Here is a 23,078-nt window from a genome sequence, read left to right as displayed (position 1 = left end):
CCAGCAAAGGACACTGCGCGATTTCCCAATCGCTACTGTGAGCAGATGTTCCCTATCCTAGCAGAAAGGAACTATAACAATAAATACCTTCTCATCCTCCTGCCCAATATTGCCACCTTTGTTGAGCCGCAAATTGAGCGAAGACAATGGGGTTTCCTACGGAGACAGCCAAGGCAGGTCAATCTTTCTTGGGTAGTTGAGTTCTACTCCAACTTCTACATACCGACCCTGCAGTCTGTTTATGTCCGGCAGAAACAAGTCCCCATCACAGAAGAGGCCATTCAGCAAGTTTTGAGTCTTTCCCCTATTCCAGCAGGATTGGACGCTTTTCAAGAAGCCACCCTTCAGCGCCAGAAATACCAATTTGACTGGGACTCCGTTCTCAGAGTCATCGCTTTACCTGGCAGCCGTTGGATCTACGGATACCACCGCAACCGCCCTAAGGGAATCTTGGCTTCCGCACTTACCTTGGAGGCTCGCGTATGGGCACAGATCATGTCCCATTACGTCTATCCGAGCACTCATGAGTCCTCCTTCACTGCGGACATGGCTGTTCTACTATGGTGCATCCTTACAGACCAACCTCTGAATCTCTCAAGACACATCCGAAATGCTATGGAGCATGTACAAATCGCGGGCAACTTACCTTTCCCCGCCTTGGTCTTAAATCTTGTCTCAACAGCCGGAGTCTCCTGTAGAGCTGGGGAAACCAAAGCCATGCTTCCACGAGATGATCAATATGTCCCTAACGGGATATACCTCAGATTTTCGGCCGCTACTACAAGCCAGCCTACTGAGCCGGTTGAAGATATTCCTTCTTCAACACCACAAGCATCTACCACTGAGAAATTGCTCCAGCAGATACTTGAAAAGTTGGATTGGCATGAACAGAAAGCAAAGATGAGGGAGCGCCGTAACGAGCGCCGATTCAAACACCTCAAGGAGCTACTCAAGGGACGCTTCAGAGACTCAGACACCCCGGACTCCACTTCTTTTACCAGCACCGGGAGCCATATTGGTCCCGATTGTGGAGATACTGCCACCAGCCCACCCCTGTTCCTGACAGATGGCACCGAGGACGGTGCAAAGCCTTAAGTGTGGGGAGGTCGGTCAGTACCTGACTTCCGGAGGTAAATTCTCTTCTCTGACACCAATAATTAGGATATTTTAGTTAGATTTTTTTTCTTCCTTTTATAGAATATAATAAATTACATAGGTTAGGATAGTTGCATGCATGTTCTACTTGATTGAAAAGACAATAAGTTTCTTTTAAAAAAAATCTATCTTTGGAACAAAATTTCACTAATTTTTTTCAAAGTTTTTTATGATAAATCTGCTTGAGGTGTATTTGGAACATGATGTTTGAGCTAAAGAACACACAACCTGTGAAAGATTTGAGCCTTTATGTATGGTTACACTATTTAACCATAATTATTTTATTCTTGTGTGTTTACTTCTCTATGATTGTAATCTATATTTTGTTTTATCTTATATGTCCAATATTTATTATATTTACATGCTTGCACATGATTGAGGCCATTATTTGTTTAAACTCACTTATCCAAATCAAGTCTACCCTTTTCAATTACCCTTGTTAACCACTTTGAGCTTTTAAAACCCCATTTGTTCTATATTTCACCACATTACTAACCTTAAGCTGAAAAACAATTGCATATCCCAAATTGAATCTTTGGTTAGCTTAAGATAGAATTGTGTGTGCTAGTTAAGTATGGGAAATTGTGGGAACAGAAGTTGTTAAGGGAATGTGTCATGAAAATTTAAAGGAAATTTGGATACCCACTCATGTGAAAATATAAAAATGAAAAATCTATGTGCATTGATAAGCTTTATTTATTAAAAAAAAATATATTCAATAAATAAGGGGACAAAATTACCCCAATGTTAAATTCAAAATTCAAAGATCAATGCACATATGATAGAATTAAAATACAAGGTTGAAACATGAGTATGGGTTGAAAAAGGGAATTATGGGTAACTAGGCATGAATTTAAAAGCATATAGAATATATGTATATTAGGTGAGAGCTTAGGTTAATTAAAGATTCAATTTATAAAGCTCACTTAGCCATATGTATATCGTTACCTGCACCTTGGCCCCATTACAACCCTGAAAAGACCTCATGATGTTTGCATTGGTATATTAACTGTTGTTGATTGGTTAGGAGAAAAACAAAAGTTAAAAAGCATGACTAGAGAAGAATAGAGTGATTACCCTATACACTAGAGATTAGAGCGTACATACATTATCAGTGAGGGTTCAATGCTTGAATTTTCATGTTTCCAGCCTTCATAAGCTATCTTCTTGCACCTTTATCTGTTTTATTATATGATGATAGAATTAGCGGAATTTGATTTGTAATTGTTTTGAAGGGCTTATTTACTTTTGATCAAGTGGATAATAATCATATAGTTGCATTTATTTATGTATGTAGGATTGCATTGCATTTCATGAGTTTCTGCATGTTCATACTTATTTCTTTGTCTCCTTCAATTTAGCATGAGGACATGCTAATGTTTAAGTGTGGGGATGTTGATAAACCATTATTTTATAGTTTATATTGTGTTTAATTGTGTGGTTTTGTCGTGATCCTTACCCACTTATTCATCAATTTAGCATGCATTTAGATTTCCTTCCTGAATTTATTACATGTTTGAAAATTGCTTCCTAGAGACTTTAATTATTTAATTTTAATTCTCCTTTATTCCATTCAATGTCGTAATCTGTGTGTCAAGTGTTTCAGGCTTTATAAAGCATGAATGAGACGGAGATTGGAGAGGAAGCTAGCAAAAATGGAAGGAACACAAGAGTTTGAGGAGATAACCAGCGAAAAGTGACGCGGTCGCATGGCTCACGCGACCGCGCGAAGGAGCGCAAATCGCAGTGACACAGCCGCATGGCTTGCACGGCCGTGCGGATTGGAAAGCACAAGCAACGCGGTAGCGTGGATGACGCGAACGCGTGAAGAGGAAAAGCGCCAGCGACGCGTCCGCATGGACGACGCGATCGCGTGACATGCGCGATCTGCATAAACTACAGAATCTGAAACCAGCAACTTTGGACCCTATTTCGGCCCAGTTTTCGGCCCGGAACAGCAGACTAGAGTCAGAGAATATGCAGAAACAAGAGACACATTCATTGAGTAGTTTTAGATCAAGTTTTTCACTCTCTTAGGTTTTTCTCCCTAGTTTTCAGAATTTTAATTTTCAATTGGTCTTAGCATTGGAACATTGAGAAGAGTTATTTTCCTCATCAAGACTTCATTACTCTAGTTTGTTCTCTTAGCTTGGTTTTATTCTTCCATGTTCTTTGTTATGTTCAATTTTGTCATTCAGAGATTTTTTTATGATTAATTAATGCAAGGATTATTTCTTTTTAATTTAAATTCCATTCCAATAATCATGTCTTCTTTTAATTCCCTTTCATGTGCCATGGATTCTTTATTTACAATGCGTGTGAGTAGTTTCATTACTTGATAGGGAGTTGATTAAAATGAACTCTTGAGTTGGAAGGATTGAAAGAAAAATTTGTAATTGGGTTAAATGTTGGATTGCTATCCTGTCACCGACGCCAATCCCTTTGAACTAAGTAGGTTGCAACTTGTGAACAGATCTAGCATTTCCACTTGTTTGACTTTCTCTTACCTAGTAAGGGATAACCAAACAGAACAACTATTAATTATAAATTAATCTTACAATCACACCATCAATGATAGAGATTCTAACCAATCAATTTCCAATCAAGGCCTCTTATTTTTATTATTTAAAATTCCTCAATTTGAATCCCAATTTACTTAGCTCAATTCTTTTTGGAATATCTGATTAATAAAATAGCACAATTTTCTGCAACTCGTTGGGAGACGACCTGGGACTTAAAACTCCCAGTAATTTTAATTTAAACTTTCAGTGACATATTTCTAAATTGATAGGCAGATTTTCGGTGAGTTAAGAACTATACCTGCAACGTAACCATTTTAATAAATTTTTAATTCACCAGCTTCTGCACCTCATCAGTTGTGTTTGAAGAAGAATGAGCTGAATGGAGCTTATTAAAGAGGGTTTTATATGTTGGGCTTAAGCCCAACTTGGGCCCGGTCCAACCCGTTAGCGTTTTTAGCCCGTTTGGCCCAACTCTAGGCCAAACCTTTAAAATTAATGCCCAGATTTTGGCTTCTAATATTTTTCTAAGGTTTTTTTACTGTTTTTTTTCTCGCGAAGTACCGGGTAGACTTGAACCGGTTCAACCAGTTCAATTGCAGGTAATACACTTGGGTTTGGTTTGGTAAAACTTTTTGAAGAGGTAGTAGTGCTTTTCAATAGCATAAACACCTTGTTATGCGTTTGCTAAATTAAAAAGTTCATGTGTTTGTACTTGCATGTTTTAAAAGTTAGGGGTAGTTTAAAAAAATCTTAGATTGAACTTTTAAAATTGGCTTGTGCTTATCAAAATTAAAAAGTCTAATATAACCTCGTACATTAATGAATATTCAAATTTAATTCTTACATTAATATTTATTATAATATTTTTAAATTTTAAAAGCTATTTTACCAAATCCACTCGTTATTTTTTATGCTTATTAAAAGCTATTTTCAATTCAATTTATCAAATACAGATGCTATTTTTAAAAAAATTAGTTTTTAAAAGTTAACTTTTATAAGTTATTTTTAAAAAGTAAAAATTTTAAGAAACTAAGAACCCATTTGAAAAATAGCAAAAGCAACTTTTTTTTAACTTTTGAATTATGAAAAGTCATATTATGCGTTTTTGGTACTATTTTTGAAAGATATTTTTAACATCCCAAGAAGTTGATTCAGTGCTTTAAAAAAAGTAGAATAATATGAATTCTTTCATTTTCAAAAGTTATTTTATCACTCCTCAAATAAAAATTCATTGGCTATTTTTTTCAAAAAAAATTCCACATTTGGTTAATCTATCATATTCATAAGGCTAAGTGCAATATACAAATGATTTTTTCTTGTGTCTATGTTATGTTTATTTATTGTTCTTTGTTAAGTGTGTTGACAATCATACATTACCTTTGGGGGTGTACTTCTCTAAGCTCAGTGAGTAACGGCATAAATTTAGCATCAAGAAGAGAAATTTTCTTTGCTCGGATTATTTTCATAATAGAGAAGTATATGTATAACACTGATTAGTGAAGACAAAGATGCGAGTAGTAGTTTCGGTAGGATGGACAGGATCCTAGAAAAGATGGTCTTGTCTATTGGAACAAACAATAGAAATTGTGAGATATGGAAACTCAGCATTCAGCTTACCAATTTTACAACAAGCAGTTTTTATTTCTGTAAATCCTTAAAATGGCACAATAAACTCTCTTAAAAATGAAACATAGGTATCAAACCTAAATATTTTTTAAATTTTTGGAACATTATTCTTTTTAATGGGGACTAGAATGAAAATTCACAAATTCATACTGGACAACAATTTGTAAAGTTTTATATTTTTCAATCGGGACATATAATATAATATAATATAATATATATATGTGTTTATATTTAGCATAGGTTTTGTTGACTTAAACAATTGAATAATTTTTTATACATGATAAATTTTATCTATCAAGCAGTTAAATTCTGACATCTTACTATATAAATCAATCTAAGAAATTTTACAAAATTTAGAATTAATTTGATATGACATAAAGTTTAAATAAATACTCATTAAATCTGCGAAAATGATTAGGTGCCGATAAGTACTAATTGTGGTTATTGTTGTTTTGTGTTGTTTAGCTCTCTTATTTTGTTACTAGTTTATTTAAAAAAAAAAGATTAAAATTATATAAAAAAAAGTTTTCTAGGTATTTTCCTAATGTCCTAATCCTAACTACCAACATATATGCTAATTATACTAAAAAAGATATATATACAATATGACTTTTTTTTCTTTTATCATTATGATTTATAAGTATGCATGTGATAACAATACCATAAGAAAATGGGCTTTGAATGAGATCTTGGATAGCAGCGTAAGTATCGAAGTAGGAGTATCTTATGTCCTTTTTCTCCAATTGCCAATTCTTCAACAAGGTTTTAAGATCTTCATTATATTTAAGTGCCCAATAATTGGCTTCCGAGAAGCATTCTGTTTTAAGCATGGTTCTGGAAATCGAACTGGACTGATTAGTTCAATCGAGTTAACTGAAAATCAGTTATATAGTTTGTTCGGTTGATTCTAAAACTCAATTGGCAAATTAGAAAATTAGTCGAACCGGTAGTTAACTGGTGAACTACCAGAATCAGCCGAATTTTTTTAGGATTTTTGGTTCAGGACTACAATCAAAATGTCACCGTTTTTAGTGTCATATATATGAAAAAAAAACACCTTGAAGATTGGAAACCCTAGCCGCTATCCCATACCATCATCCCACCCCTCTCTTCCTCTCTGAAGAATCCAGCCCCAAACCCCCTTGGAAGTCGCAACCACCATCCTCTCTCTGTTTCTTTTGACTCAAAGGTGAACCCAACCCTAACCCTTTTTCCATAGCAGCACCCAGCCACCATCCACTCTTCATCGCCGAACTCTTCTCCTCAACGGGAGGGTGCTGTCGTCGCTCAACGTTCATCTTCTCCTCGCCCTAATTCTTGTCGTCTGCTCGTGGTTGCTCGATCCTCGTCTCCGGTGATGTTCCTCCCTCGCTGTCAGCTTGGCTCCTCCCTCACCAGATCTGCTCGGAGCTACTATTTACGTCACCATCTCTGCCCAGGTCATCAATCCCGCCTCTGTCTTCATCGTTGTCAGTCGCTCTGAACTTGTATCTGTGTAATCGTGCCATCACCGCCAAAAGTGGTCTCTACAGATCGGCCCTCTTCTCACCGTCGCCGTGCTTGGAGCTCTTCTCACCATCGGATCTCTCTATTCAAGTCTCTATATCTCTCCCATGGTTGCTTACTCTCAGTAGCAACCTTTGCTTTCACTTTCATCCTCCAACAGTTGTTGAAGTCCACTGTCCTTCTGATTGAGTTAATGTTTCTAGCTTTGAGTTAATTTTTCTGAAAGAATTTTGTTAATTGTTGATGGTTTTTTGTTAATTTTTGTTGATTTCTGATTTTATTGTCCAATTTTAATGGATTTTAACTTCTGAGTTTGTCTTCTGAATTTCTAGATGTAATTGTTAAATATTGATTGTGTTCTGAAATTGCATGTAACTTTTAACTTTTGAGTTTGCTTCTGAAATTCTGGATGTAATTGTTAATGATTGTGTTCTGAAATTGTAAGTATGTTGGTTTGTCGATGTGATTAAAAATTGTATAAATTTTTGTTAATAATTCATATTTAGTTGTTGATTGTATTTAATTTGTTCAAGTTTGTATTTGTGTTTGTGATGGTTGCTGATTATAAAAATTTAATCTTATATTTAATTAAACCGATTAAATTTTGGTTAAACTTCAGTTAAACTGTTGAACTGTTAAACCAGTTACTTATCGGTTTATTGACCGGTTCGATTTTCAAAACCTTAGTTTTAAGTCTGTTTGAAGGGCAGCATCCAGTTGCACCAATTCCCACAATTTCAAAGTTCCTTGCACCTTGCTCTTATAATCTCTGCCAAATAAATACCAAATCAAAAATAATAAAATGCATACAAGATAAGAGTTGATCCCAATAAAATCTAAAAATGATCTATTTTATTCTTTGTTGTTTGTTTACTATGTTTAAGTGATTATTTGGCGGTTAAATATTAGTAAACTATATCTTGCCATGCCAATATTTTAATTTGCCATGTCTAAATTAGATAACGTCTAATTTTTCTTAATCAAAACCAATTTTCTTATAAAGACCAGAAAAAAAGTGATTTAACTGTTTTTTTATAATCCTCTTATCATAAGCATGGTTTAGTACATTTTCACTCAAAAACAGTTTTAAGCATCCAATTGTATACAATTATTTATAAGATCAATGTATTGCTAAAAGTGGGAGCTAAAATAGAAGACACATTAGAATTAAATTCAAATAGATTTTTTTTCTTTTTTTTTACCTGTATTTTGTCGATTTTTAGCAAATCGATAGTGGTTTAATATCTAATGATCTGGGAGCGAAACCTACTTCTCTTTGTAGGTATCAATTTTCTAAAAATGCATCAAAATGCCTCGAATTAGATGAGTATCGAAATAGAAAATGAATTATAATTTGTAAAGAAACAAAACAAGTTAAAAATAAAGTTTTCGAAAGAAGTAAATTGACTAAAAATCGAAAAGATTGCATTGAAATTTAAAGAAAGCAGTAAAGTGCCTTCGACTGGGTCAAAGGGCTTTGGCATAGAACTTAAAGATGTTGAAATGTAAATTGGACATTGAAATTAAAGAATACTTGAAAGATAAATTTGCTTGAAAAGTAAAGTTTAGAGAAAGGGAAATTGAAAAGATAAAAACATGGAAGGAATCCTACAGAAAATAGACTCGATTGTAGACTCAGGAATTCACTGGGGATGTGAGTGTGCTTAAGTGTTTTCTGAGTTAAAGTTCCAACCTTTATTTTCTAAAACTTTCTAGTATTTATAGTTCACGTCTGTAACTGATAATTAATTACAAGGTGCAGCGTTGTATGCATACTCCTTGGTAACCGTTCCCGCCCTTTGGCTAATAAACGCTTACTCATAAATTCCTCACGTGGTAAAAGCCACAACTTTTCCACTTACGTAACTGCTCGATCTGCTATTCGAATAACTTATTCGATTACTTATTTCGAATATTTGTCCGACTAGACTTGTCTGATTTAATAAAGTGTTTTGAAATTGAATCCGTGTCGAGTACCTCCAACCAATGCCTGCACGTGCATCTTTTCGACAACTGCTTACACCTCAATCGACCTCTTCACTACTTCAAACCAACTTATCTTGATCGAAAATATTTTTCGATTAACAAATTGCCCCATTGGATTAATGTGTTTGTCTTCGATAACATTATTGAAAGATGAAAATCTTAATCCAAATTCAAATTTCAATATCTTAAATCAGTAATAATTACCATTTAACTTCCCCATTAATACTGATCCACTCAACACGTTTTCTGAGACTTATGCTTTCTCTTTCCACCACTTCGCCTTCTTCGCAAAGTTACCTCTTTTTGCATTCCTTCTGGAATAACGGCTACAGTAATACTTCCTTTAAATTTGACATTTTTGCCCCTATTCAATTTTTCTCGAACCCTTGCTCTCTAAATTCCTCTTGCATCAATCTTTCTTGCGTAACCCTTAACTTTTCAAACTTCCTTTTTTTCTGTTCTGTAATGGCTGCTTCTTCTTCTCATGCTACTACCCAAGACAAGGGTAAAGGTCCCGTGGTATCACCACCAGCTCCACCAGACCTTCATGTGGTGAATCAAGTCAATGATGAAATCATTGACGATCCACAACTTCAAATTAATGATACTAGAATCCTGATCCCTTTCACGGTGGGTGAAGATACTCATTGTTTTCTTGGGTCTGTCGAATCCATGGAGAAAGCAAATAAGAAATCACCTTTTTTCCCTAGTGCTCAGGGGAAAGATTTGTTGATCAACCAAGCCCCCGATATCTCTTTCTTCATTAATCAGAAACCTTTCAGGAATAATCCAAAGATTAATCCTCGAGGTACCGACTTCACAGCCTGGCTTCAGCGCCTTACTACTACAAAAATCACTGCTTGGGGGGCTCTGTGGATTCAGGAACTCCTAAGGCTCTTTCAATTCTCACCTTCAACGCTCCCTTGGATGATTGGAGCTGTAACCTGTTTCTGGAACAGGACAACCAATAATTTCCACCTCCTTTGTGGAATGATTGGTATGTCTCTCTTGGATGTGGCCGCTATTACAGGGTTTCCCATAAATCCTCCAGACTACACTCCTGACATGCAATCCAAACTCCACTACAACATTGCCACTACCAGTTCTTATAGCGATTTCATTGCTCACCACATGGGCAAAGAGGGTACTGCTATCACAGATGACGAGCATGTAGCCTTTCTATTCTATTGGCTAAAAGTCATCGATTTCTGTTCTCGAAGTGTCCGGATGTCAAAAGTTTTCCTTCCTTTGGCTGCTCTGCTTCATGAAGGAAATACCCTTAATTTGGCCAAGCTTCTTCTAGGGCATGTTTTCGAAGAGCTTGGTCAATTTGTACAGTATCTCTGAGACAATTGTATGATTAGTACCGGTGGCCCTCTCTGGCTTCTCCAATTATGGCTTAATGCCATTTTCGAAAAGTTTATGACAAAGCCTGGAAGTGGTGCTACTGACAAACAGCACATCAAAGGCTTTCGATTGGCTGATTACAAGCCAAACTTCTCAGATACACAATCGGATGAAGACCGATTTTGGGCTGTTTTTTCTCTCTTTCATTCCTGTAAAGACTTTTACAATGACAACCTCAATTTTGCTCCTTTCATGCGTTGAAATTGTGGTCCTGCGTGGCTTGATCGTTTGCTTTTTCCAAATGATACCGAGGAAAATAAACTGGCTAATCGAAATTGGGCAAATTTACTAGCTATTCAAGTAATCCCTACAGGGCTACCCCAACACAAAAAAGAAAGGTTCAAGGTGACGCTGTACACCCTTCACTTCACAGCTAGGCAACTGGGATTCTCACAGGCTATCACAACCCCTCTTCCTCGAAATAACAAACCATTTTGCCACATCACTCTGACATCTCAAAGTGAACTTGATATGGAACGTAACCCAGGATAAGATGGAAGATCAAAGAAATGGACTCCTCTACCTCAATTTGATTTCCTGATGCAACAGCTAAGGGAATCACTCTACCTCACCTGTTCACACCCAATTTTCTCAAAGAAGCTCAAAGAAAATTTCATTAATCAAATTAAGGAAAAAAGTGGCTACCATATTTTAGAGTATTTTTATACCTCTTAAATTTAAAACTCTAACTCATAAGTTCACTAGAATAAAAATATGGGCCAAATCATAACTGGGCCTAAGACAAACAAGCAACAAAAATAAAATAAACATAGAATAAATTCTAAGAAAGTGATGTCTCTTTTAATTCATCTTGACTAATGAGAGTCTTCAATGCATCTTGTAAAATAGTAAGACATTTGACTTTTGATAATCGTTAATCATTGTCTTGCCCAATTCTTGATGCATTTTCTGAACACATGATTTAGCCATGTTTACAAAATCTTCTTTTATTCTCTTAGTTGTTGCTCTTGTAATTGGACCAATTGGCATATGACAGTTCTCAGTTTGTCCCATAGGGCTCGTATCATTCCCTCCCTCCTGAAAAAGATTCATCTTCGAATCTGCATCACAATCAAAAGGAGATAGGTCAGAGACATTAAAAGTAGCTGATACATTATACTCACCTGGAAAGTCAATCTTGTAAGCATTGTTATTGATCCTTTCGAGCACTTGAAATGGACCATCACCCTTAGGGTCTAACTTGGATTTTCTTTGAGTAGGAAACCTCTCCTTTCTCAAATGAACCCGTACCCAGTCACCAGGTTCAACAACAAGTTGTCTTCGACCTTTATTCACCCGTTGAGCTATCAACTTATTTTTCTTTTCAAGCGATTCACGTGCTTTCAAGTGCATTGCTTTAACCTTTTAGCTTTACCTTCTACATCCAAGCTAACAATATCACTCAAAGGCAAAGGTAATAAGTCCAAAACAGTTAAACGATTAAACCCATAAACAAGTTCAAAAGGAGAAAAATCAATAGAAGAATGGAAGGTTCTATATAAGCTAAAAGGTAAACAATGTTCCCATGTTTTCAAATTCTTACCAACAATAGCACGTAATAGGGTCCCTAATGTTCTATTCAGTACTTTAGTTTGACCATCAATTTGAGGATGACAAGTAGTAGAGTATAATAATTTTGTGCCTAATTTACCCTATAAAACTTTTCAAAAATGACTCAAAAATTTTATGTCACGATCAGAAACAATAGTTTAGGGAATACCAATTCATCTTGACTAATGAGAGTCTTCAATTCATCTTGTAAAATAGTAAGACGTTTGACTTTTGATAATTGTTAATCATTGTCTTGCGCAATTCTTGATGCATCTCCTGAACACATGATTTTGACATGTTTGCAAAAGCTTCTTTTATTCTCTTAGTTGTTGCTCTTGTAATTAGACCAATTGGTATATGACAGTTCTCAGTTTGTCCCATAGGGCTCGTATCAGAACTTGATTTCTGCCTCTTAACAAATCAACAACAAAGGGAGCATTTCAATTTCCTTGTTTATGATCGCAGTTCATATATCACCAAAATCTTGTTTTGAATGGTGGATTGCTTACTAATCCATGTACAGTTGTACTTTAGAGGAAATCCAACAATCTGCCATTCAAACAGCCCCTGCAACTGAAGGTTTTCCCAAGAAATCTCAAAACATAAAAGCTGACACCATAGCCTCCTCACGACAACCACAATATAAGAGTCGAAGGAATCCCACCAGGATTTCCAGAAGGGTAACTATTTCTACATATACCCATACACTCAAAATTGAAATATTTTGAAAATCACATTTACTTAATAACACTCGATTTTGATTTGATTTTTTTATCAGCTACGGTTACAACCATCAAGTGAAAGCTTTGATGGAAGTGAGCAAACCATCTGGAACATCCTTGCTGCTTCCTCTCAATCAGAGGATATAGCTGACTCAGATCCTGGTCCTCAATTAATTCGAAAGCCAAGACTCACTCTGGTAACATTATCATTTCCACCCATATTTCATTTGAGTTAGAATAAATCTTAACTTATAACTGTGTACCTTTCATATCAACCCACTACTGCTGCTCAATCAATCAGATCTCCTTTGGCACCTGATCAGCCACCTCTACAACTCCAACATGATCTGGGACACTCCACATATCATGATTCAATCCATACTACAGGGTTTGTTGAGCCACTATAGGTTGCTTTTTCACCTCCCCTTGTAATATAGGTCATTAATTTGACAAAAGACCTTACACAACATTCTCCAACACAAACTCAAATTTTCGGACCGACGTCACCAACCAATTAGGCTACCCTTTCTGCTGACAACCAAGTAGCCCCAGACTCTAACCCTGTCTCTAGAGTTGCTGAAACTACCAATTCAGATTCACATCGATCCAGAGTCTTAGAAACCCCCCAAGGATTCTACAGTCCTCCCCAACAGGCTGAATTCCAAACTCTCCCTGAACAAGGATATGGAAATTTGGGTGCTTCTACCACACCTACCAATGCTACATTGGTTAACCTAATCTCCATCTTAAAACAAGCCATCCAAAAGGACAAAGTGCCTGTTCCTGCACAAATACTTCCCAGACCTTCAACATCTAGTCCTTTATTCGAGTTGGATGTTGATACACAAGAACAACTTCGGTCATTTCTTAAACTCTTGGATCATCCTCCTGCCGCAGGATCAATGATGTAATTCTCAATCAGCTTTTATCTGATCTTTTAAACTATGCCTTTGAACTCCCGGATTCTACTCCGTATTCTGCCATAATCGAACAATTCAAACAGCTTACCAACAACAGCGTAGCTTTCCAAAATAAACTCCAAGAAATAAAAAACGAGGAGGCTAAGATCAAAACTGAAGTAGAAGACTGTGCTGCGGCTCTTCAGCTGAAAAAAGCTTCCTATGAAGAATTCGATCTGAGAATCTATCAAGATATTTCTATTCAATGAAAAGCTTACCAAAATATGCAAGAGACGAACTGATATAGCCATACCTCTGACTATTACCCAACAAGAACAACAACAAATCATCCAAGAAATTGTTTCTATTGAGACCAAGCAAGAAGAATATGAGAAACAACATGACAAGGTACAATTTGACAAGTTCAAACATGCTGAGGCACTTTCATCTCTGGACAACAAAAGGGCAAAGTTACGTTCAAACTTGGCAAAACTCCTGGCGCCTCATACCTCTTAGATTCCAGTATTTGTAATAATTTTACTTTCTTTCAGACTTATGCACCTTGACTTCGATTGGGCAAACAAAAATATTGCTTTAAGTATTTTTCATTAATCGAGTCAATTATATTTCCCGATTCGATATCTTTAATTCAATATACATTTCCTGAATACAATCCTATCACTTGGAAAGGACCTTCTAAAGTATGGGACCATTTACCAAGAAATCTCGATTTCTTTTCCATTGGCAAAATAACCTTTAAAACCAACTCACCTATACTGAAATACTTTTCTCTTATTCGACGATTATAACTTCGAGCAACACCTTCTTTTTGTCAAATCGTACTCTCAAGTGCCAGGATTCGCTCTGAATCTAATTCATTCAACTCATCAAACATTACATTCTAGTAATCATCGACTGGAAAATCATTTTGTTTCAATACTCTCAAAGTAATTAAATTAATTTCTAGTGGTAACACTACATCATGGCCATAAACCACTTTATAGGGTGAAGTACTTGTTGACCCCCTTGGTGAATTTTGATAAGCCCATAATACTTGGCTTAAAGTTTCATGCCACGTTCGAGGTCTATTCCTGATATGCTTCTTTATCAGACTTATCAAGATTTTGTTTGCTGCCTCTACTTGCCCATTAGCCTATGCATAATAAGGAGTTGAGGTAACCATATTGATATTCCTCGAAGTTGCAAAATTTTTAATTCGCTGACCAGTAAACATAGTTCCTTGATCAGTACTCAATGTTTGAGGAATTCCAAATCGATGAATAATATGTTCCTCAATGAAGTCTATTATTTCATTTTGACCAACTTCTATTAGGGGAATTGCTTCAACCCACTTTGTGAAGTAATCAATTGCTACCAAGATAAATTTATGCTGTTTTGATGAAGGAGGGTGAATTAATCCAATCAGATCCAAAGCCCAACCTCTAAACGGTCATGATTTTATGATCAAGTGCAACTCAGATGCTGGGATCTGTTGTATTGAGCCATGCTTTCGACACTCCTGATATGCCTTTGCATAATCAATATAATCTTTTATCATGGATGGCCAGTATACATGGTTTATATAACACCCATTTCATCCTTTTTCCAGCTTGATGGGCACCACATATCCCATTATGGACTTTGCCCAAAGCAATATTTTTATCATCTTGGCCTAAACATCTCGACAAACTCCCATTGATCCCTTTCTTATACAACTCATCAGCCATCAAGACAAAATTTATTGCTCGCAATTTTATCTTTCTATCGATTGGAATACTGAGATTCCTTAAATACTGAGCAATAGGCTTTCTCCAATAGTCCAATAAGTATCTTTCCATTATTCTATGCACAAAACCTCTTTTTCATTCGCAGACACTAATATTTGATGGATACTAGCCAATTTTTTAAGATTTTCTGGACCGATTCTATATCTAGAAGTGATTTGGGCTAATTTATTAGCAATTTTATTATGAATCCTTGGGATGTGAACCAAAGAAACTTTTCGAAAGGAGGTTAACAACTCCCAAGCAGTTGTTAAATACTTTTGCAACTTCTTATTATTGCATTTAAACTCCTTCGATAACTGCTTTAGAACCAACTGAGAATCCCCTAGTATTTGAACTTCCAAAGCTCCTTTACTAATTAATATTTCTAAACCCAGAATCAAAGCTTCGTACTCTGCCACATTATTCGAGCAAGGATATTTTAATTCAAACAAGAATTCTGATGGAATCTCCTCTAGTGAGATGATAAGAATCCCAACCCCTGCACCATTTTTATGCTTCGATCCATCAAAATATAACTTCCAATAATCAACTTCAATATCGATACATTTGCCCCCTAGTTATTCAGATCTTTCAAATTATCTGCAAGAAAATCTGCAATGACCTGACCTTTCACAACTTTGGCTGAGACGTATTGTAAATCAAACTCTGTCAAGGCTAGCATCCATTTCCTTAAACGCCCTCGTAACATTGGGAAACTTAATATATATCTGATGAGATCAGTTTGTGATATAACCTTCACTGATTTAGCCACCATATAACATTTTAGTTTCATACAGGCATAATAGAAAGACAAACACAATTTTTCTATTGGGGAATACCTTGTTTCGATATCAGTTAGAACTTGACTAAGGTAATAAGCTACCCGTTCATGCCCATTCTCATCATCTTGGGCTAACATACACCCAATTGTGTTTATAGATGCTATAATGTGTAATTTTAAGGGCTCATGCGGACAAACATTCGCCATAATCGGAGTCTTAGACAAATAAGCTTTAATTGAATCGAATGCTAACTGATGCTCATCTGTCCATTCGAACTGTGAGTCATTCTTTAGTTTTACTAAAGGTGCAAACACTTGAGTTCGACCAGAAAGATTCGAGATGAACCTTCTAAGATAATTGACTTTTTCCAGGAAATACTGCACTTCTTTTTTTGATTTGGGCACATACAATGCTAATATTGCATCTGCTTTATTTTTATCAATTGCAATTCCTTTATTATTAACAACAAAACCTAGGAAATTTCTAGCTGAAACTCCAAAGGCACATTTTAAAGGATTCATCTTTAATCCATTCTTTCTCATGGTGACAAATGCTTTCCTCAAGTGATCAATATGTTGATTAACTAAAATCGATTTAACCAATAAATTCGTAAAAAAATAGCATTCATTGCTCGCTCATAAGTTGCACCAGCATTTTTCAAATCGAAAGGCATAGTCACCCACTCGTATATACCTAATGCCCCAGGATAACAAAAGGCAGTTTTGGACACGTCATCTTCCGTAATGAAGATTTGGTTATATCCTGAATAACCATCTATAAAACTTAGAATTTCGTTTTCCGTTGCAGAATCGATCAACATATCTGCAATTAGCATGAAGTATTCATCTTTCGGAGTAGCATTATTTAAATCTAAAAAATCAATGCATACTCTTAACTTTCCGTTTTTCTTCATCATAGGGATAATATTCGAGACCCACTCAACATAACGTGCGGTTCGAATAAATTTTTCTTTAATCAAGCATTTTATTTCTTCTTTAATTTTTTCATTGATTTTTAGACCAAAATGCGTGGAGTTTGTTTCACAGGTTTAGCATTTGGTTTTAATACTAATCAATGTTCCACAAGTGAACGATCGAGACCAGACAACTCATGATAATCCCAAGCAAAGCAATCTTTAAACTCATGTAAAAGATGGAAAAGTTCAGTTCGAAAAGGATCAACAAGATCTTTACAAATATAAGTAATTCAAGCATCATCAGAAGTTCCCAAATTAATTTCTTCTAAAAGATCTTGAGATTCAAATCCCTTAAAATACTACTCATCTTTTACAGAATGTTTTTCGAAACCCGAAGGTTCTAAATCATAGATGTAGTCAAAAGTGAAATCAACAACTTCATTAGAAATAAGATGATCTTGATTATTTGCTACATTAATACTACTTCGATTTTCAACACAATGAGCCTCTGTTATTAAATCCACAGTTTGGATTGTAGCATTACATAAAGAAGAAACACGTAAACTATGACTAAACTCGACTGGAGACATCGAGTTGATACAATTATTATTAAAAGAACTTCTAACCCTACGTGATTCTACTTCATCAGAAGAATTATCTTTATTTTTTATGGAAAGACAATTATTTAAATAATTATGAAAAGTTACCAGGTAATCGAAAACTTCCTCAACTTGGTCCATAAGGGAATCTTTCAGGAGATCTTCAAGAGAGCAATCACAGCCAGCTGGAGTGAAATTCAACTCTGGGTAGCACAACTTCATTAACAACCTTCCGAGGACAATTAACAACCTTCACAATTATAAGAGTTCAGCGTCCTATCGACATTCAAAGGTTTCAACTTAGGATTGTACATGCTGAAATCAACATGCAGCTGTTCGACATAAAGGTTTGAATCTGCCTTAATGACTTCAGGCTTGCCATCCTTCGTCCAAAGAAGAACGCTTTGATGCACAGTAGAAGGTACAGCCCCCACACCATAGATCCAGTCTTGCCCCAACAAAGCATTATAACTTGCTTTCGATAGAACCACCACGAACACAGTGTTTCGTTCGGATGATCCAACCCTTACACTCAAAGTAACCAACCCTTTCGTTGGAGCAAAGTCCCACTAAAATCCGTTACAGCAACGTTTGTGGGGACCAAATCATCAGGATGTTTTCCCACCTTCATTAACATCCTCTCTGGTAAAAGACTAATTGCTGCCCCGCCATCAATTAGGACTTTATTTACTTTGATCCCACTCAAAGTGGTGGTTATATGGAGCGGGCAGAGATGAGACATTTGTTTCTCAGTAGGCCAAAGAAAATACCCGGCTCATCTTCAATTCGGATGAAGGAAAAAGCTTCCTCATCCTCCATATCATAATCTTCTTCTGGGTCACCATATTCCCCTCGATACTCAGTTTGAATGATCAAAATCGTTCCAACTATATCATCATCTCCTTCTTCGAAGTATTCTTCATCATCAACTTCCTTGCTTTTGTCGACCCCTGAAGACTGAGCTATTGCTTTGCCTTTTCCATCTTTTCAGGAGATGGAATTTCCTTTGGACATGTCTCTCCATCAGAAGGAAAGACAATTTGGGAATGCACGGAAGGCGTTGCCCCCTTGCTTACTTCTGCCTGAGGCTTCTTATTTTGATTGAGGTTTTTTCTTCCTCATCTACCTCTTGGATACCCTTTTGCTCGACCATGATAGTAGGGATGCTGGTTTCGAGGAAGTCTCCGATGTCCCCACTGTGGGTTACGTCGATAAAAGGCATCCCACTTCTAGAACTCTTGACAGTTTTGAATTCATTGAACACCCATAGCCTGAGATCGGCTCAAAGGTGAAACCACATTCTGTTGAGGGGTCTTAGAACTCCGACCCTCTATACGCCTAACTAGCTGCCTCTGACGAGCCTGCTCTTCTCTATGAGCCAGCTCTTTCTTTATTCTCTCTTTTTCAAAGATTGCTGCGGCTTCAGCATCAAAAAAAGCATTACATCATGGACACAGAGACATGTCCCGATCTTTAATCTTTGGTTGAACTAAGAAATCCAACAAACCATCTCCCGCTCGGAGATACATTGACCGAACTTGTGACTCGAAATCATCAAGAGACACATCAAAGTCATAAGACATTCCAACCATGTTCACTACGAAACATGGTTCAACGAAAGTAGCCTCAGCATCGAAGGGATCAACATCAACCTGCATTTCCTACTTGCCATCATCAAACTTCAACCGTCCCTCCATAATAGCTTCCTGAATTAAGTCCCTGAAACGAACACAACTGTTAGTCGATGAGTTCGATTTGGCCAAACTTAAAAAGGGCCAAATCGGGGATATGCATTTTAAGTCCTTTTTCATGAGTTCGGTCTGATGAACCTTTTCAGTCAGATGGGCTAAATCGGGGATATGCATATTAAGCAACTTTCTGCGCATATAAAATCCTAGCCCCATAGTTGCTATTTTTACCACTTCACTTTCAGGTAATGAAACATAGCATATACTTCTAGCGTTCTTGAAACGTATCATATAATCTTCAATGGTTTCACCATCTTCACATTTCAAGGCCACTAGATCAGTAACTGCCACATTCATTTCCCCACGATAGAACTGAGCATGAAAAGCAGTTTCAACTGATTCCATGTTGTTATCGAATTTGGTTTAAGATTCGAAAACCAAGTAAATGCATTCTTCATTAACGAAGAAGGAAAAAACTTTATTTTCAAATTTTCATCATTGGCTAAATTTTCAATCTCAACCAAATATCGAGTGACATGTTCAGTGGTTGATTCTCCAACTTCTCCTGCAAACTTTGTGATTTTTTTGGATTTTTCACCCCTCTTGGCACTTCAGCCATTTGAACAATTTGAGGAAAAGCAGACACAAAGTGAGGTCGATTCATAAAACCAACATTCAGACCAACTCGATTAAGCACTTCTTCCACATTCTGGTGACTTGATAACGTTCACTGCCATGATTAGCACATAATCTCGCTAGAAATTCATCAGCATTTTGACCTTGGGGAATTACATGAGGATTTTCTCGATCAAAAATATTATTTTCATTTTGAAATATATTTTCAAATCCTTCATTATTTCCCCTGGCATTATGCCTTTCACATTCCTCATAATCTACGATTCGAGCAATACGTTCGACTTGTCTAGAAAGACGTTCGAATTTTGATTCGTGATCAGCCATCATAGGATTTAGAATTGTGGTCATTTGTTGAGTCAATAAATTGACTAAGTCATGATAACTTTCCTCTACATGTTGTCAATATACTGCCATCGAATTAGCAGCATTCGAAGTAGAGCCCACATTATAATCACGAGAATACTCGGAATATTGTTGTGGATTTTGAGAATTATTCCCTCCATTTACACTCCCAAATCGAACAGGAGGAACAAAACTACCCACCAGTGGGGTATAATCAGGAAGAAGGCCATAAGGAGGCCAACCGGTAGTTATTGGAGGAGGTGACAAATTACCACATGGACAAATGTTACGTCCAACAGTTTTAGTTTGCACAGTGGTAACCGCTATGCTTTCACTTCCAATTGCACCTTCCGAACGTGAAGTTACATCCGCTTGTTGCACAATTATTGGTATGCTATCATTGGTGGAGGAACCACCATTCACATTTGACACTTCATCAACCATGTGAATGATTTGCCCAGTTCTCATACACCGAATGATATAACAACTTTTTGACACACTTCAATTTTAAAACTGTCCCACTGAGCATGCCAATTTATTTTGTCGATTTTTAGCAAATCAATAGTGGTTCGATATCTAATGATCTTGAAGCGAAACCTACTCCTCTTTGCAGGTACCAGTTTTCTAAAAGTGCATTAAAGCGCCTCGAATTAGACGAGTATCGAAATAAAAAATGAATTACAATTTGTAAAGAAACAAAACAAGTTAAAAATAAAGTTTTCGAAAGAAGTAAATTGACTGAAAATCGAAAAGATTGCGTTGAAATTTAAAGAAAGCACTAAAGTGCCTTCGACCGGGTCAAAGGGCTTTGGCATGGAACTTAAAGATGCTGAAATGTAAATTGGACATTGAAATTAAAGAATACTTGAAAGATAAATTTGCTTGAAAAGTAAAGTTTACCAAAAGATAAATTGAAAATATAAAAACATGAAAAGAACCCTATAGAAAAGAGACTTGATCGCAGACTCAGAAATTTGCTGGGGATATGAGTGTGCTTGAGTGTTTTCTGAGTTAAAGTTCCAACCTTTATTCCCTAAAACTTTCTAGTATTTATAGTCTACTTCTGTAACTGATAATTAATTACAAGGCGGCAGCCTTGTATGCGCACTCCTTGATAACCGTTTCTGCCCTTTGACTGATAAATGCTTACTCATAAATTTCTCACGTGGTAAAAGCCTTTAACTTCTCCATTTACATCACTACTCGATTTATTATTCGAATAACTTATTCGATTACTTATTTCGAATATTTGCCCGACTAGACTTGTCTGATTTAATAAAGTGTTTTGAAATCGAATTCGTGTCAAGTATCTCCAATCAATGCTTGCACGTGCATCTTTTCGACAATTGTTTACCTCTTAATCGACCTCTTCACTACTTCAAACCAACTTATATTTTTCGACTAACAACCTGTAGTTGCAATTTTAGGGAGGAAGTTATGGAATCAACGTATTGTTGAGGGGTGCTTTTATTTTGAAGATTCTTTGAGTTGAAGTAACCAAAGAGATCGTTGCTTCCAATCACAAAAACGAAGATGGATTTCGAGAGATGACACCGAGGTGCAGTTCCTCCTATTTGTTGGGTCAATTGCCCTTGCACTTTGATGTAATAGTCCACTCCACTTGATTTATTTAGAATTTAAAAATAAAAAATTTATGATTTATAAAATTAAGATAAATAAAAAAAATTTAAAAATGATAATTTCATAGTATTACTTTAATAATTATAATAAAGTGGAAATTGTCTATTTTGGGATAGCATTATAAGGAAGATCATGATCGTCTTTTAGATATTTGTTTTTTAACCAACATTTAATCCTTTTTATCATGAGAGATTCTATAATTTTTTATTAAGTATAAAATTCTAATTCTGTATTACGTAAAAAATAATTTTATTATTATCTATGAAGTAAGAATATTTTTTGTTATTGTGTTTGTTTGTCGAACACATTTCAAACATAACATTCATTCGAATGCGTGTATTTTTTGTCTCTATTTATATCTTGATAAAAAATAAAAAATATTTTTTAGACACATTTGGACATAATTATAAAATAATATATATTTTAATATAAAAAATATAAGATATAATTACAATTATCTAAAAATACCTTATATTTGTTAGGCAGCACATTTTGTAATTTGTAATCATCAATTAGTCATTATTAATATTTTTAATGGTGTGAACTGTAAAATTACATCTAATAATATGAGATTACACACTCTTTTTTTGTTAATTACATATTGACTAAATTTTAATAAAAATACTAATCTCTTAAACTTTTTCTATTTTATATGTCTCCGTATCATATTGTGTTCGGTATTCGTGCATCACATGTTATTATATAGAGGAGTGCTAGGGTGCCAGTAATTTTTGTGATTTGTAGTCATCAAATAGCCATCAATAATGATTTTAATGGTGTGAGATTGATGTGAAATTTCATCTAATGACTTAACTTGTTTTTTATTGATTACATGCTGGCCAGAATTTAATAAAATTGATGGCTCGTAGACTTTTTCTATTATATATTCTCTCTTTTAATGGGAATAGTGTTATGTCTTTCCGTGCTCAACCTCATCGTCGGATTTTTGGGTTGTTTGAGGATTCTTTTCATGGGTTTAAATGGGAGTATTTTAAGGTGCGTCCCGTTCAGGGGCACCATCCGTTTTGGCTTACATTGGAGGGCGAGCACCGGTTTCCGACGTATTGGAATTTTGGTGCTGGCCCGTCGGTTCTGACTAAGATTACTTATGATGATTTATCTCAGGAGGATAAGGACATTGCCAGCGTTTTGTGGCATTTGTTTGGCGAGCGTCTGTTGAATCCTCGAGACGTTATGGGGGATCCTGAGGCTTGTCGGACATATATTGGTGTGTTTTTTTTTTAAACTTTTCTCCTGCTTCTTTTCAGTTGAGATGGCTGGCGGTTTGACTTCTTTGGCGAGGCTGAAGACAGCGCTGGTCCGGGAGGAGGGGT

The 23,078-nt window shown here is 36.0% G+C and overlaps 1 pseudogene; it reads right to left on the bottom strand.

Moving 5' to 3' along the window:
• Positions 1-5,139: 5,139 nt before the first annotated feature.
• Positions 5,140-22,235, bottom strand: LOC127745555 (GDSL esterase/lipase At5g55050-like; annotated as a pseudogene).
• Between the last annotated feature and the right edge of the window lie 843 nt (positions 22,236-23,078).

This window comes from Arachis duranensis, chromosome 3, assembly GCF_000817695.3.
Source record: "Arachis duranensis cultivar V14167 chromosome 3, aradu.V14167.gnm2.J7QH, whole genome shotgun sequence".
Lineage (NCBI taxonomy): Eukaryota > Viridiplantae > Streptophyta > Magnoliopsida > Fabales > Fabaceae > Arachis > Arachis duranensis.
The sequence above is the reverse complement of the archived record's forward strand: the minus strand, read 5'-3'. Positions and strand labels throughout refer to the sequence as shown.